We start from the raw sequence: 15,511 nt of genomic DNA on the forward strand, positions 1-15,511 counted from the left end.
GCGCAGCCATTCCTCGCGCTTCTGCGCGAGGCATTGCGCAGGAAAAAAGACACGCGGGCGCTGGGCAGCAAAGGGCGGCCTGCAACTGCAGGGCAAACCAACAGGGGGCAGCGTAGCGCCCACGGAAAACTGCAGCAAAGTCAGCCGAGCAGCAGCGCCGTCACTATTGCGAATTCTATTTTTCAGCAGGGGTCTCGCCCCCATGGAGGGGGGAAGCTGCACCGCTCCTGGAAACACTGCAATACCAGGTGGATGCATGGAGTGGACGGGGCAAGCCCCTGTTCCATCTCCCTGTCCCAAAAATCAATTTAATATTTGGTCCCCAGATAGGGGACGTATCAGATATTAAACTGATAAGAACAGATACTACACTTGATCTTAGCCAAAAGGCCGAGAAGCGATGGCCGTAAAACTGCGTTTGCTGCGCGCGTCAGGCCCGGCGTGCGGCCTCTACCTCAAAGTAGCCGCCGGGTGGGCGAGCCTAGGGCGAAAGAGGCGACGGCGGGCGGTCTTTGAGCCAGAGCTCCTTTTGTTGCCGGGCCTTGCAAGCAGAAAGGAAAGCACGCGTGCATGCCACTCGCAGCCATTCCTCGCGCTTCTGCGCGAGGCATTGCGCAGGAAAAAAGACACGCGCGCGCTGGGCAGCAAAGGGCGGCCTGCAACTGCGGGGCAATCCAACAGGGGGCAGCGTAGCGCCCACGGAAAACTGCAGCAAAGTCAGCCGAGCAGCAGCGCCGTCACTATTGCGAATTCTATTTTTCAGCAGGGGTCTCGCCCCCATGGAGGGGGGAAGCTGCACCGCTCCTGGAAACACTGCAATAGCAGGTGGATGCATGGAGTGGACGGGGCAAGCCCCTGTTCCATCTCCCTGTCCCAAAAATCAATTTAATATTTGGTCCCCAGATAGGGGACGTATCAGATATTAAACTGATAAGAACAGATACTACACTTGATCTTAGCCAAAAGGCCGAGAAACGATGGCCGTAAAACTGCGTTTGCTGCGCGCGTCAGGCCCGGCGTGCGGCCTCCACCTCAAAGTAGCCGCCGGGTGGGCGAGCCTAGGGCGAAAGAGGCGACGGCGGGCGGTCTTTGAGCCAGAGCTCCTTTTGTTGCCGGGCCTTGCAAGCAGAAAGGAAAGCACGCGTGCATGCCACGCGCAGCCATTCCTCGCGCTTCTGCGCGAGGCATTGCGCAGGAAAAAAGACACGCGCGCGCTGGGCAGCAAAGGGCGGCCTGCAACTGCGGGGCAATCCAACAGGGGGCAGCGTAGCGCCCACGGAAAACTGCAGCAAAGTCAGCCGAGCAGCAGCGCCGTCACTATTGCGAATTCTATTTTTCAACAGGGGTCTTGCCCCCATGGAGGGGAGAAGCTGCACCGCTCCTGGAAACACTGCAATACCAGGTGGATGCATGGAGTGGACGGGGCAAGCCCCTGTTCCATCTCCCTGTCCCAAAAATCAATTTAATATTTGGTCCCCAGATAGGGGACGTATCAGATATTAAACTGATAAGAACAGATACTACACTTGATCTTAGCCAAAAGGCCGAGAAACGATGGCCGTAAAACTGCGTTTGCTGCGCGCGTCAGGCCCGGCGTGCGGCCTCTACCTCAAAGTAGCCGCCGGGTGGGCGAGCCTAGGGCGAAAGAGGCGACGGCGGGCGGTCTTTGAGCCAGAGCTCCTTTTGTTGCCGGGCCTTGCAAGCAGAAAGGAAAGCACGCGTGCATGCCACGCGCAGCCATTCCTTGCGCTTCTGCGCGAGGCATTGCGCAGGAAAAAAGACACGCGCGCGCTGGGCAGCAAAGGGCGGCCTGCAACTGCGGGGCAATCCAACAGGGGGCAGCGTAGCGCCCACGGAAAACTGCAGCAAAGTCAGCCGAGCAGCAGCGCCGTCACTATTGCGAATTCTATTTTTCAACAGGGGTCTCGCCCCCATGGAGGGGAGAAGCTGCACCGCTCCTGGAAACACTGCAATACCAGGTGGATGCATGGAGTGGACGGGGCAAGCCCCTGTTCCATCTCCCTGTCCCAAAAATCAATTTAATATTTGGTCCCCAGATAGGGGACGTATCAGATATTAAACTGATAAGAACAGATACTACACTTGATCTTAGCCAAAAGGCCGAGAAACGATGGCCGTAAAACTGCGTTTGCTGCGCGCGTCAGGCCCGGCGTGCGGCCTCTACCTCAAAGTAGCCGCCGGGTGGGCGAGCCTAGGGCGAAAGAGGCGACGGCGGGCGGTCTTTGAGCCAGAGCTCCTTTTGTTGCCGGGCCTTGCAAGCAGAAAGGAAAGCACGCGTGCATGCCACGCGCAGCCATTCCTTGCGCTTCTGCGCGAGGCATTGCGCAGGAAAAAAGACACGCGCGCGCTGGGCAGCAAAGGGCGGCCTGCAACTGCGGGGCAATCCAACAGGGGGCAGCGTAGCGCCCACGGAAAACTGCAGCAAAGTCAGCCGAGCAGCAGCGCCGTCACTATTGCGAATTCTATTTTTCAGCAGGGGTCTCGCCCCCATGGAGGGGGGAAGCTGCACCGCTCCTGGAAACACTGCAATACCAGGTGGATGCATGGAGTGGACGGGGCAAGCCCCTGTTCCATCTCCCTGTCCCAAAAATCAATTTAATATTTGGTCCCCAGATAGGGGACGTATCAGATATTAAACTGATAAGAACAGATACTACACTTGATCTTAGCCAAAAGGCCGAGAAACGATGGCCGTAAAACTGCGTTTGCTGCGCGCGTCAGGCCCGGCGTGCGGCCTCTACCTCAAAGTAGCCGCCGGGTGGGCGAGCCTAGGGCGAAAGAGGCGACGGCGGGCGGTCTTTGAGCCAGAGCTCCTTTTGTTGCCGGGCCTTGCAAGCAGAAAGGAAAGCACGCGTGCATGCCACTCGCAGCCATTCCTCGCGCTTCTGCGCGAGGCATTGCGCAGGAAAAAAGACACGCGCGCGCTGGGCAGCAAAGGGCGGCCTGCAACTGCGGGGCAATCCAACAGGGGGCAGCGTAGCGCCCACGGAAAACTGCAGCAAAGTCAGCCGAGCAGCAGCGCCGTCACTATTGCGAATTCTATTTTTCAGCAGGGGTCTCGCCCCCATGGAGGGGGGAAGCTGCACCGCTCCTGGAAACACTGCAATACCAGGTGGATGCATGGAGTGGACGGGGCAAGCCCCTGTTCCATCTCCCTGTCCCAAAAATCAATTTAATATTTGGTCCCCAGATAGGGGACGTATCAGATATTAAACTGATAAGAACAGATACTACACTTGATGTTAGCCAAAAGGCCGAGAAACGATGGCCGTAAAACTGCGTTTGCTGCGCGCGTCAGGCCCGGCGTGCGGCCTCTACCTCAAAGTAGCCGCCGGGTGGGCGAGCCTAGGGCGAAAGAGGCGACGGCGGGCGGTCTTTGAGCCAGAGCTCCTTTTGTTGCCGGGCCTTGCAAGCAGAAAGGAAAGCACGCGTGCATGCCACTCGCAGCCATTCCTCGCGCTTCTGCGCGAGGCATTGCGCAGGAAAAAAGACACGCGCGCGCTGGGCAGCAAAGGGCGGCCTGCAACTGCGGGGCAATCCAACAGGGGGCAGCGTAGCGCCCACGGAAAACTGCAGCAAAGTCAGCCGAGCAGCAGCGCCGTCACTATTGCGAATTCTATTTTTCAGCAGGGGTCTCGCCCCCATGGAGGGGGGAAGCTGCACCGCACCTGGAAACACTGCAATAGCAGGTGGATGCATGGAGTGGACGGGGCAAGCCCCTGTTCCATCTCCCTGTCCCAAAAATCAATTTAATATTTGGTCCCCAGATAGGGGACGTATCAGATATTAAACTGATAAGAACAGATACTACACTTGATCTTAGCCAAAAGGCCGAGAAACGATGGCCGTAAAACTGCGTTTGCTGCGCGCGTCAGGCCCGGCGTGCGGCCTCTACCTCAAAGTAGCCGCCGGGTGGGCGAGCCTAGGGCGAAAGAGGCGATGGCGGGCGGTCTTTGAGCCAGAGCTCCTTTTGTTGCCGGGCCTTGCAAGCAGAAAGGAAAGCACGCGTGCATGCCACTCGCAGCCATTCCTCGCGCTTCTGCGCGAGGCATTGCGCAGGAAAAAAGACACGCGCGCGCTGGGCAGCAAAGGGCGGCCTGCAACTGCTGGGCAATCCAACAGGGGGCAGCATAGCACCCACGGAAAACTGCAGCAAAGTCAGCCGAGCAGCGGCGCCGTCACTATTGCGAATTCTATTTTTCAGCAGGGGTCTCGCCCCCATGGAGGGGAGAAGCTGCACCGCTCCTGGAAACACTGCAATACCAGGTGGATGCATGGAGTGGACGGGGCAAGCCCCTGTTCCATCTCCTTGTCCCAAAAATCAATTTAATATTTGGTCCCCAGATAGGGGACGTATCAGATATTAAACTGATAAGAACAGATACTACACTTGATCTTAGCCAAAAGGCCGAGAAGCGATGGCCGTAAAACTGCGTTTGCTGCGCGCGTCAGGCCCGGCGTGCGGCCTCTACCTCAAAGTAGCCGCCGGGTGGGCGAGCCTAGGGCGAAAGAGGCGACGGCGGGCGGTCTTTGAGCCAGAGCTCCTTTTGTTGCCGGGCCTTGCAAGCAGAAAGGAAAGCACGCGTGCATGCCACGCGCAGCCATTCCTCGCGCTTCTGCGCGAGGCATTGCGCAGGAAAAAAGACACGCGCGCGCTGGGCAGCAAAGGGCGGCCTGCAACTGCGGGGCAATCCAACAGGGGGCAGCATAGCGCCCACGGAAAACTGCAGCAAAGTCAGCCGAGCAGCAGCGCCGTCACTATTGCGAATTCTATTTTTCAACAGGGGTCTCGCCCCCATGGAGGGGAGAAGCTGCACCGCTCCTGGAAACACTGCAATACCAGGTGGATGCATGGAGTGGACGGGGCAAGCCCCTGTTCCATCTCCCTGTCCCAAAAATCAATTTAATATTTGGTCCCCAGATAGGGGACGTATCAGATATTAAACTGATAAGAACAGATTTTTTTTTTTTTTTTTATTTCCAAAATATACTTTATTCATAAAAATCTGTAAAAATTACATTGCCAAACAGTTTCCAAACAGCACCAAAAAATACAAACATTGCAAGGGAGATCAGTTTCCTTCAGTACTGTCATGAGTTTCTTCCCAACCCTTCCGTTTCTCAATTGTCATGTCAATTACAGTTTTACATTTACAGCAATTCAGAATATTAACGATACAGTTCGAGGGGTTTCCCATGGATCCAGCCCCTCAGTCCAGCTCGGTGGGGGAACCTTACACTGTGGTCTTTCCCCATTGAGCCTTTGCTGCGGCTGCCCCAAGCTTTAGTGCGTCCCTCAGCACGTAGTCCTGGACCTTGGAATGTGCCAGTCTGCAACATTCGGTGGTGGACAACTCTTTGCGCTGGAAGACCAGCAAGTTTCGGGCAGACCAAAGGGCGTCTTTCACCGAATTGATAGTCCTCCAGCAGCAGTTGATGTTTGTCTCGGTGTGCGTCCCTGGGAACAGCCCGTAGAGCACAGACTCCTGTGTTACAGAGCTGCTTGGGATGAACCTTGACAAAAACCACTGCATCTCTTTCCACACCTGCTTTGCAAAGGCACATTCCAGGAGGAGGTGGGCGACCGTCTCTTCCCCACCACAGCCAACGCGGGGGCACTGTGCGGAGGGGGCGAGACTTCGGGTGTGCATGAAGGATCTGACGGGGAGGGCCCTTCTCACCACCAGCCAAGCTACGTCTTGGTGCTTGTTTGAAAGTTCTGGTGATGAGGCATTCCGCCAAATGACTTTGACGGTCTGCTCGGGGAACCATCCGACAGGATCCACCGTTTCCTTTTCCCGTAGGGCCTTGAGGACATTCCGTGCAGACCACTGCCTGATGGACCGGTGGTCAAAGGTGTTTTTCCGCAGAAACTGCTCCACGAAGGATAGGTGGTACGGCGCCGCCCAACTGCACGGAGCGTTCCGCGGCAATGTGACCAGGCCCATCCTTCGCAACACCGGGGACAGATAGAACCTCAGCACGTAGTGACACTTGGAGTTTGCGTACTGGGGATCGACACATAGCTTGATGCAGCCGCACACGAAGGTGGTCATCAGGATGAGGGCCACGTTGGGTACATTTTTCCCGCCCTTGTCCAGAGATTTGAACATCGTGTCCCTCCGGACCCGGTCCATTTTAGATCCCCAGACGAAGCGGAAAATGGCTCGGGTGACTGCCACGGCGCAGGAGTGGGGTATGGGCCAGACCTGCGCCACGTAGAGCAACAACGTGAGCGCCTCGCACCTGATGACCAGGTTCTTACCCACAATGGAGAGAGACCGCTGCCCCCACATGCCCAACTTTTGTCGTACCTTGGCTACTCGCTCCTCCCATGTTTTGGTGCACGCCCCGGCCCTTCCGAACCATATCCCCAGCACCTTCAGGTAATCTGACCTGACGGTGAAGGGGACAAAGGATCGGTCAGCCCAGTTCCCAAAGAACATGGCCTCGCTCTTGCCGTGGTTAACTTTGGCTCCCGAGGCCAGTTCGAACTGGTCGCAGATGCTCATCAGTCTGCGCACGGACAGCGGATCCGAGCAGAAGACGGCGACGTCATCCATGTACAGGGAGGTTTTGACCTGAGTGCCTCCGCTGCCTGGGATTGTCACCCCTCTTATGCTCGCATCCTTCCTAATAGACTCAGCAAAGGGTTCAATACAGCAAACAAACAAGACCGGGGAAAGAGGACAGCCCTGTCTGACTCCAGATTTGATCGGGAAACTTTCAGATTCCCACCCGTTGATTGACACTGCGCTACTGATGTTTGTGTAGAGCAGTTGGATCCAATTGCAGATTCCCTCCCCAAACCCCATTTTGGAAAGCACGTCCATCATGTAGGTGTGCGATATCCTGTCAAAAGCCTTCTCCTGGTCCAGGCTGATGAGGCAGGTGTCCACCCTCCTGTCCCGTACGTAGGCGATCGTATCCCTGAGTAGCGCGAGGCTATCAGAGATCTTCCTGCCGGGTACAGTACAGGTCTGATCGGGGTGAATCACCAGCTCCAGAGCAGACTTGACTCGACTGGCTATGACTTTGGACAGAATCTTGTAATCAACATTAAGCAGTGAGATGGGCCGCCAATTTCTGATTTCTACCCTCTCCCCCTTCTGCTTGTAAATGAGGGTGATGATGCCTTTTCTCATGGATTCTGACATGCTACCGGCCAGGAGCATACTCTCGTATACTTCCAGCAGGTCCGGGCCGACCCAGTCCCACAGGGCCGAGTACAACTCGACCGGTAAGCCGTCGCTCCCGGGAGTTTTACTCGCCTCGAAAGACTCGACGGCCTTTGTCAGCTCGTCCAGAGTTAGCGGCTTGTCCAGTCCCTCCCTCCTGCTGTCATCTAAGACCTCTATGATAGATGACAGGAAGGACTGGGAGGCTCTGCTGTCTGTGGGCTTCGCGTCATACAGCCCAGCATAAAAGGATTTGCTGATCCTTAGTATGTCGGACTGCGAAGACGTTACCGAGCCATCTTCTTCCTTCAGGCTGCTGATAACAGAGCTCTCTCTGTGTACCTTTTGGAAGAAGTAACGCGAGCACGTCTCATCCTGCTCGATGGAGCGGACTCTGGACCGGAAGATGATCTTGGAGGCCTCCTTGGCAAAGAGCGAGGCCTGCTGGCTCTTCACCTCTTGGAGGTCCTCCTTGACCTCGACCCCCATTGACTGCAACCGGAGTAGATTTTGCATAATTTTCTGGAGTCGGGACAGTTCCCTCTGTCTCTCTCTCGCCTTCTGAACACCTTTGTGGATGAAGAACCTCTTGATGTTCTCCTTAATCGCTTCCCACCAGTGAACTGGAGACTCAAAGAGGGGTTTCACGGTCCTCCAACTGATAAGAACAGATACTACACTTGATCTTAGCCAAAAGGCCGAGAAACGATGGCCGTAAAACTGCGTTTGCTGCGCGCGTCAGGCCCGGCGTGCGGCCTCTACCTCAAAGTAGCCGCCGGGTGGGCGAGCCTAGGGCGAAAGAGGCGACGGCGGGCGGTCTTTGAGCCAGAGCTCCTTTTGTTGCCGGGCCTTGCAAGCAGAAAGGAAAGCACGCGTGCATGCCACGCGCAGCCATTCCTTGCGCTTCTGCGCGAGGCATTGCGCAGGAAAAAAGACACGCGCGCGCTGGGCAGCAAAGGGCGGCCTGCAACTGCGGGGCAATCCAACAGGGGGCAGCGTAGCGCCCACGGAAAACTGCAGCAAAGTCAGCCGAGCAGCAGCGCCGTCACTATTGCGAATTCTATTTTTCAGCAGGGGTCTCGCCCCCATGGAGGGGGGAAGCTGCACCGCTCCTGGAAACACTGCAATACCAGGTGGATGCATGGAGTGGACGGGGCAAGCCCCTGTTCCATCTCCCTGTCCCAAAAATCAATTTAATATTTGGTCCCCAGATAGGGGACGTATCAGATATTAAACTGATAAGAACAGATACTACACTTGATCTTAGCCAAAAGGCCGAGAAGCGATGGCCGTAAAACTGCGTTTGCTGCGCGCGTCAGGCCCGGCGTGCGGCCTCTACCTCAAAGTAGCCGCCGGGTGGGCGAGCCTAGGGCGAAAGAGGCGACGGCGGGCGGTCTTTGAGCCAGAGCTCCTTTTGTTGCCGGGCCTTGCAAGCAGAAAGGAAAGCACGCGTGCATGCCACTCGCAGCCATTCCTCGCGCTTCTGCGCGAGGCATTGCGCAGGAAAAAAGACACGCGCGCGCTGGGCAGCAAAGGGCGGCCTGCAACTGCGGGGCAATCCAACAGGGGGCAGCGTAGCGCCCACGGAAAACTGCAGCAAAGTCAGCCGAGCAGCAGCGCCGTCACTATTGCGAATTCTATTTTTCAGCAGGGGTCTCGCCCCCATGGAGGGGGGAAGCTGCACCGCACCTGGAAACACTGCAATAGCAGGTGGATGCATGGAGTGGATGGGGCAAGCCCCTGTTCCATCTCCCTGTCCCAAAAATCAATTTAATATTTGGTCCCCAGATAGGGGACGTATCAGATATTAAACTGATAAGAACAGATACTACACTTGATCTTAGCCAAAAGGCCGAGAAACGATGGCCGTAAAACTGCGTTTGCTGCGCGCGTCAGGCCCGGCGTGCGGCCTCTACCTCAAAGTAGCCGCCGGGTGGGCGAGCCTAGGGCGAAAGAGGCGATGGCGGGCGGTCTTTGAGCCAGAGCTCCTCTTGTTGCCGGGCCTTGCAAGCAGAAAGGAAAGCACGCGTGCATGCCACTCGCAGCCATTCCTCGCGCTTCTGCGCGAGGCATTGCGCAGGAAAAAAGACACGCGCGCGCTGGGCAGCAAAGGGCGGCCTGCAACTGCTGGGCAATCCAACAGGGGGCAGCATAGCACCCACGGAAAACTGCAGCAAAGTCAGCCGAGCAGCGGCGCCGTCACTATTGCGAATTCTATTTTTCAGCAGGGGTCTCGCCCCCATGGAGGGGAGAAGCTGCACCGCTCCTGGAAACACTGCAATACCAGGTGGATGCATGGAGTGGACGGGGCAAGCCCCTGTTCCATCTCCTGGTCCCAAAAATCAATTTAATATTTGGTCCCCAGATAGGGGACGTATCAGATATTAAACTGATAAGAACAGATACTACACTTGATCTTAGCCAAAAGGCCGAGAAGCGATGGCCGTAAAACTGCGTTTGCTGCGTGCGTCAGGCCCGGCGTGCGGCCTCTACCTCAAAGTAGCCGCCGGGTGGGCGAGCCTAGGGCGAAAGAGGCGACGGCGGGCGGTCTTTGAGCCAGAGCTCCTTTTGTTGCCGGGCCTTGCAAGCAGAAAGGAAAGCACGCGTGCATGCCACGCGCAGCCATTCCTCGCGCTTCTGCGCGAGGCATTGCGCAGGAAAAAAGACACGCGCGCGCTGGGCAGCAAAGGGCGGCCTGCAACTGCGGGGCAATCCAACAGGGGGCAGCATAGCGCCCACGGAAAACTGCAGCAAAGTCAGCCGAGCAGCAGCGCCGTCACTATTGCGAATTCTATTTTTCAACAGGGGTCTCGCCCCCATGGAGGGGAGAAGCTGCACCGCTCCTGGAAACACTGCAATACCAGGTGGATGCATGGAGTGGACGGGGCAAGCCCCTGTTCCATCTCCCTGTCCCAAAAATCAATTTAATATTTGGTCCCCAGATAGGGGACGTATCAGATATTAAACTGATAAGAACAGATACTTTTTTTTTTTTTTTTTTTTTTTTTTTTTTCCCAAAATATACTTTATTCATAAAAATCTGTAAAAATTACATTGCCAAACAGTTTCCAAACAGCACGAAAAAATACAAACATTGCAAAAGAGATCTGTTTCTTTCAATAATGTCATGAGTTTCTTCCCAACCCTTGCGTTTCACAATTGTCATGTCAATTACAGTTTTACATTTACAGCAATTGAGAATATTAACGATACAGTTCGAGGGGCTTCCGATGGTTCCAGCCCCTCAGTCCAGCTTGGTGGGGGATCCTTACACTGTGGTCTTTCCCCATTGAGCCTTTGCTGCGGCTGCCCCAAGCTTTAGTGCGTCCCTCAGCACGTAGTCCTGGACCTTGGAATGTGCCAGTCTGCAACATTCGGTGGTGGACAACTCTTTGCGCTGGAAGACCAGCAAGTTTCGGGCAGACCAAAGGGCGTCTTTCACCGAATTGATAGTCCTCCAGCAGCAGTTGATGTTTGTCTCGGTGTGCGTCCCTGGGAACAGCCCGTAGAGCACAGACTCCTGTGTTACAGAGCTGCTTGGGATGAACCTTGACAAAAACCACTGCATCTCTTTCCACACCTGCTTTGCAAAGGCACATTCCAGGAGGAGGTGGGCGACCGTCTCTTCCCCACCACAGCCAACGCGGGGGCACTGTGCGGAGGGGGCGAGACTTCGGGTGTGCATGAAGGATCTGACGGGGAGGGCCCTTCTCACCACCAGCCAAGCTACGTCTTGGTGCTTGTTTGAAAGTTCTGGTGATGAGGCATTCCGCCAAATGACTTTGACGGTCTGCTCGGGGAACCATCCGACAGGATCCACCGTTTCCTTTTCCCGTAGGGCCTTGAGGATATTCCGTGCAGACCACTGCCTGATGGACCGGTGGTCAAAGGTGTTTTTCCGCAGAAACTGCTCCACGAAGGATAGGTGGTACGGCGCCACCCAACTGCACGGAGCGTTCCGCGGCAATGTGACCAGGCCCATCCTTCGCAACACCGGGGACAGATAGAACCTCAGCACGTAGTGACACTTGGAGTTTGCGTACTGGGGATCTACACATAGCTTGATGCAGCCGCACACGAAGGTGGTCATCAGGATGAGGGCCACGTTGGGTACATTTTTCCCGCCCTTGTCCAGAGATTTGAACATCGTGTCCCTCTGGACCCGGTCCATTTTAGATCCCCAGACGAAGCGGAAAATGGCTCGGGTGACTGCCACGGCGCAGGAGTGGGGTATGGGCCAGACCTGCGCCACGTAGAGCAACAACGTGAGCGCCTCGCACCTGATGACCAGGTTCTTACCCACAATGGAGAGAGATCGCTGCCCCCACATGCCCAACTTTTGTCGTACCTTGGCTACTCGCTCCTCCCATGTTTTGGTGCACGCCCCGGCACTTCCGAACCATATCCCCAGCACCTTCAGGTAATCTGACCTGACGCTGAAGGGGACAAAGGATCGGTCAGCCCAGTTCCCAAAGAACATGGCCTCGCTCTTGCCGTGGTTAACTTTGGCTCCCGAGGCCAGTTCGAACTGGTCGCAGATGCTCATCAGTCTGCGCACGGACAGCGGATCCGAGCAGAAGACGGCGACGTCATCCATGTACAGGGAGGTTTTGACCTGAGTGCCTCCGCTGCCTGGGATTGTCACCCCTCTTATGCTCGCATCCTTCCTAATAGACTCGGCAAAGGGTTCAATACAGCAAACAAACAAGACCGGGGACAGAGGACAGCCCTGTCTGACTCCAGATTTGATCGGGAAACTTTCAGATTCCCACCCGTTGATTGACACTGCGCTACTGATGTTTGTGTAGAGCAGTTGGATCCAATTGCAGATTCCCTCCCCAAACCCCATTTTGGAAAGCACGTCCATCATGTAGGTGTGCGATATCCTGTCAAAAGCCTTCTCCTGGTCCAGACTGATGAGGCAGGTGTCCACCCTCCTGTCCCGTACGTAGGCGATCGTATCCCTGAGTAGCGCGAGGCTATCAGAGATCTTCCTGCCGGGTACAGTACAGGTCTGATCGGGGTGAATCACCAGCTCCAGAGCAGACTTGACTCGACTGGCTATGACTTTGGACAGAATCTTGTAATCAACATTAAGCAGTGAGATGGGCCGCCAATTTCTGATTTCTACCCTCTCCCCCTTCTGCTTGTAAATGAGGGTGATGATGCCTTTCCTCATGGATTCTGACATGCTACCGGCCAGGAGCATACTCTCGTATACTTCCAGCAGGTCCGGGCCGACCCAGTCCCACAGGGCCGAGTACAACTCGACCGGTAAGCCGTCGCTCCCGGGAGTTTTACTCGCCTCGAAAGACTCGACGGCCTTTGTCAGCTCGTCCAGAGTTAGCGGCTTGTCCAGTCCCTCCCTCCTGCTGTCATCTAAGACCTCTGTGATAGATGACAGGAAGGACTGGGGGGCTCTGCTGTCTGTGGGCTTCGCGTCATACAGCCCAGCATAAAAGGATTTGCTGATCCTTAGTATGTCGGACTGCGAAGACGTTACCGAGCCATCTTCTTCCTTCAGGCTGCTGATAACAGAGCTCTCTCTGTGTACCTTTTGGAAGAAGTAACGCGAGCACGTCTCATCCTGCTCGATGGAGCGGACTCTGGACCGGAAGATGATCTTGGAGGCCTCCTTGGCAAAGAGCGAGGCCTGCTGGCTCTTCACCTCTTGGAGGTCCTCCTTGACCTCGACCCCCATTGACTGCAACCGGAGTAGATTTTGCATAATTTTCTGGAGTCGGGACAGTTCCCTCTGTCTCTCTCTCGCCTTCTGAACACCTTTGTGGATGAAGAACCTCTTGATGTTCTCCTTAATCGCTTCCCACCAGTGAACTGGAGACTCAAAGAGGGGTTTCACGGTCCTCCAACCTTTGTAATCCCTTTTGAGTTCCTCAACGTTCTCTGGGGTCAGCAGTGTCACATTGAGCTTCCACGTCCCTCTGCCAACCCGCTGGTCGTCCTGTAAGTGACAGTCGGCCAGTAAGAGGCAGTGGTCGGAGAAGAACACCGGCTTGACGTCGGTGGATCCGACCGTGACAGCACGGGACACAAACAGGAAGTCAATCCTGGAACGGGCAGACCCGTCCGATCTTGACCATGTGTATCTGCGCTGCGCTCCGTCTGCAGGTTTGCTGAAGACGTCGTGCAGTTTGGCATCCTTAACTGTTTCTATGAGGAATCTGGACGTAGCGTCCAGTTTTCTGTCGTCACTGCCGGATCGTCCAGCCGCATCGATGATGCAGTTGAAGTCACCGCCTAGGATGACCGGCCTGGACGTCGCCAGCAGCAGTGGGAGCTGCTGGAAGACGGTCAGCCGCTCGCTGCGTTGTACCGGGGCGTACACGTTGATCAACCGGAGCGGAGCGTTGTTGTACATCACGTCTGCTACGAGGAGGCGGCCGCCCACCACCTCCTTAACTTCGGAGATGGTGAAGTTACCTCCCCGCAGCAGAATACCCAGGCCGGAGGAACGGCAGTCATTACCCCCCGACCAGATCGATGGCCCGTGGGACCACCATCGCGACCACTGCCTGTAGGTGCTGAGGTGTGGTATTCCACACTCCTGCAGAAACAGTAGGTCAGCTTTGACCTTGGCAAGGTAATCCAAGGTTGAAACACATCGCGTAGTAGATTTAATGCTACGCACATTAATGGAAGCAATTCTTACACCCATTTTTTACTAAAAATTAGTTGTTGCTTCCCATACCATTTGTCCTCGCTAGTCCCAGTCCTTCCCCTTCGGGATGTTCCTGCATACCCATCGTGTGCGCAAGCAGTTTCACGTTGGTTGGGCTCAGAAACCCCTCCTGATTTTTCATGCAGGGTTTGTGCCGCTCGGGTGACATCGGGGGGGTCTTGTAGGCAGAGAGGATTGGGTTGTCCTCAGCTGCTTCCATCTGTTCCTCCTCGAAAACATCACAGCTCCCGGTCTCCCGGAGCTCAGGTGCGCCAGACGTGTCTTTGCTCCCGGTGTCCCGGAGCTGAGATGCGTTGGCCACTTCGTTACGTGTGGGGAATTGGGGTTGGGGCACGCCGGGCCCATCACAGCTTCCAGTGCCCGGGGGCTGGGATGCTTGATCATCCATCTCGGAGTTCTGCCGCCTCTTTTGAAGGGGCTGTCGTTCCAGCATTTCCCCGTCCAGTGAAGAGGAGTTGTTGCAGTCTGATTCAGAAGAGAGCCTCCTCTTGCCACTGGTTTGGGTGGTGGCTTTGGGATGTTTTTTCTTTGTGGTTTTCCTCTGGACCACTTGCCACTGACCTGTTTGTCCATCTGCTGCCTCCTCCTCCATTGATTCTGTCTGTGGAGGAGGGGTTTCCGGGCGCTGGGTAGGTGCTGGGTCGTTGGTTTCAGCCGCCTCCCCTTCCTTCTCAGGTTGAAGTTCCTCACTGCGGAGAAGGTTGCTGGTCTCCTTTCGAACAGCGGACGCCTTCGTCGAACCTTCGCCCTGCCATTCCTTGGACCTTGCCGCCTGAGCATAGCTGAGACAACGTTTGGGGCAGGTCTTGTAGAGATGGCCTGCCGCACCGCACAAGTTGCAACACTTAGTCTGCTTACAGTCCTTGGTCTGATGGCCTTCCTCCTTGCAGTTCTTGCAAACAACCGTGCTGCAGTTGGCTGCCATGTGACCAGATTTGCCACAGGTGCGACAAACTCTGGGCTGCCCAGCGTAGACCAAGAAGCCTCGACTTCCCCCGATAGCGAAGCTGGAGGGAGGGTGGATGATGGCTCCACTGGGATCTACCTTCAAGGTCACCTTGACCTGCCGCTTGCTGGTCCAGATCCCAAAGGGGTCCTTGACATCAGTGCTGCTGCCGGCCACCTCGACGTACCTGGCGAGAAAGGTGAGTACATCCACCACCGGAACATGGGGGTTGTAGAGGTGAATCGTCACCACCCGGTCCCGTTGTGACGGAAGCGTGAAGAGCGGCTCCGCTGTGAGGATCGACAGTGGCGCCCGGTCCCCTTTCTCCTTGAACGCCTTCAGGAACTTGATGCATCCCGCCACGTTCCGGAACGTCACGTCGAAGTATCCACTGCTGGGGAAATCCTGCAGGCAGAAGACGTCCGTCGCTTGAAATCCGCAGCAATCGAAAAGAATTTTCTTGATGAAAAAGGTGCGATCGACCGGTGCATCTCCTTCCTTGTCCTTCACGACCACCCGAACGGTGTTGCGCACTCCCTGGCCCGAAGCTCGAAAATTGGTTATAGCCATTTTACTCAAAGCTTCCCCAGGATCAAAAGGCAATGATCATGGTCTCTTCTCAATCAAATAAGCACTGATAAGAACAGATTTTTTTTTTTTTTATTT

The 15,511-nt window shown here is 55.7% G+C and overlaps 13 non-coding genes and 1 pseudogene across 13 annotated transcripts; all 14 read right to left on the bottom strand.

The window, feature by feature from the left end:
* Positions 1-211: 211 nt before the first annotated feature.
* On the bottom strand, positions 212-402 carry LOC137354493 (U2 spliceosomal RNA). Its single transcript, XR_010970462.1, has one exon. It is a non-coding gene; the product is annotated as a U2 spliceosomal RNA (small nuclear RNA).
* A 386-nt stretch (positions 403-788) lies between these two features.
* Positions 789-979, bottom strand: LOC137354004 (U2 spliceosomal RNA). Its single transcript, XR_010970154.1, has one exon. It is a non-coding gene; the product is annotated as a U2 spliceosomal RNA (small nuclear RNA).
* A 386-nt stretch (positions 980-1,365) lies between these two features.
* On the bottom strand, positions 1,366-1,556 carry LOC137355123 (U2 spliceosomal RNA). The gene has a single exon (XR_010970762.1). It is a non-coding gene; the product is annotated as a U2 spliceosomal RNA (small nuclear RNA).
* Positions 1,557-1,942: 386 nt separating this feature from the next.
* Positions 1,943-2,133, bottom strand: LOC137355124 (U2 spliceosomal RNA). The gene has a single exon (XR_010970763.1). It is a non-coding gene; the product is annotated as a U2 spliceosomal RNA (small nuclear RNA).
* Positions 2,134-2,519: 386 nt separating this feature from the next.
* LOC137355249 (U2 spliceosomal RNA) lies at positions 2,520-2,710 on the bottom strand. Its single transcript, XR_010970883.1, has one exon. It is a non-coding gene; the product is annotated as a U2 spliceosomal RNA (small nuclear RNA).
* A 386-nt stretch (positions 2,711-3,096) lies between these two features.
* On the bottom strand, positions 3,097-3,287 carry LOC137354073 (U2 spliceosomal RNA). Its single transcript, XR_010970222.1, has one exon. It is a non-coding gene; the product is annotated as a U2 spliceosomal RNA (small nuclear RNA).
* Positions 3,288-3,673: 386 nt separating this feature from the next.
* LOC137353994 (U2 spliceosomal RNA) lies at positions 3,674-3,864 on the bottom strand. Its single transcript, XR_010970144.1, has one exon. It is a non-coding gene; the product is annotated as a U2 spliceosomal RNA (small nuclear RNA).
* Positions 3,865-4,250: 386 nt separating this feature from the next.
* On the bottom strand, positions 4,251-4,441 carry LOC137355235 (U2 spliceosomal RNA). Its single transcript, XR_010970870.1, has one exon. It is a non-coding gene; the product is annotated as a U2 spliceosomal RNA (small nuclear RNA).
* A 386-nt stretch (positions 4,442-4,827) lies between these two features.
* On the bottom strand, positions 4,828-5,010 carry LOC137354270 (U2 spliceosomal RNA). Its single transcript, XR_010970337.1, has one exon. It is a non-coding gene; the product is annotated as a U2 spliceosomal RNA (small nuclear RNA).
* Positions 5,011-7,789: 2,779 nt separating this feature from the next.
* Positions 7,790-7,909, bottom strand: LOC137354748 (U2 spliceosomal RNA; annotated as a pseudogene).
* Positions 7,910-8,295: 386 nt separating this feature from the next.
* On the bottom strand, positions 8,296-8,486 carry LOC137354505 (U2 spliceosomal RNA). Its single transcript, XR_010970465.1, has one exon. It is a non-coding gene; the product is annotated as a U2 spliceosomal RNA (small nuclear RNA).
* A 386-nt stretch (positions 8,487-8,872) lies between these two features.
* Positions 8,873-9,063, bottom strand: LOC137353989 (U2 spliceosomal RNA). The gene has a single exon (XR_010970139.1). It is a non-coding gene; the product is annotated as a U2 spliceosomal RNA (small nuclear RNA).
* Positions 9,064-9,449: 386 nt separating this feature from the next.
* LOC137354195 (U2 spliceosomal RNA) lies at positions 9,450-9,640 on the bottom strand. Its single transcript, XR_010970312.1, has one exon. It is a non-coding gene; the product is annotated as a U2 spliceosomal RNA (small nuclear RNA).
* Positions 9,641-10,026: 386 nt separating this feature from the next.
* On the bottom strand, positions 10,027-10,222 carry LOC137354213 (U2 spliceosomal RNA). The gene has a single exon (XR_010970315.1). It is a non-coding gene; the product is annotated as a U2 spliceosomal RNA (small nuclear RNA).
* Positions 10,223-15,511: the final 5,289 nt, after the last annotated feature.

This window comes from Heterodontus francisci, chromosome 41, assembly GCF_036365525.1.
Source record: "Heterodontus francisci isolate sHetFra1 chromosome 41, sHetFra1.hap1, whole genome shotgun sequence".
Lineage (NCBI taxonomy): Eukaryota > Metazoa > Chordata > Chondrichthyes > Heterodontiformes > Heterodontidae > Heterodontus > Heterodontus francisci.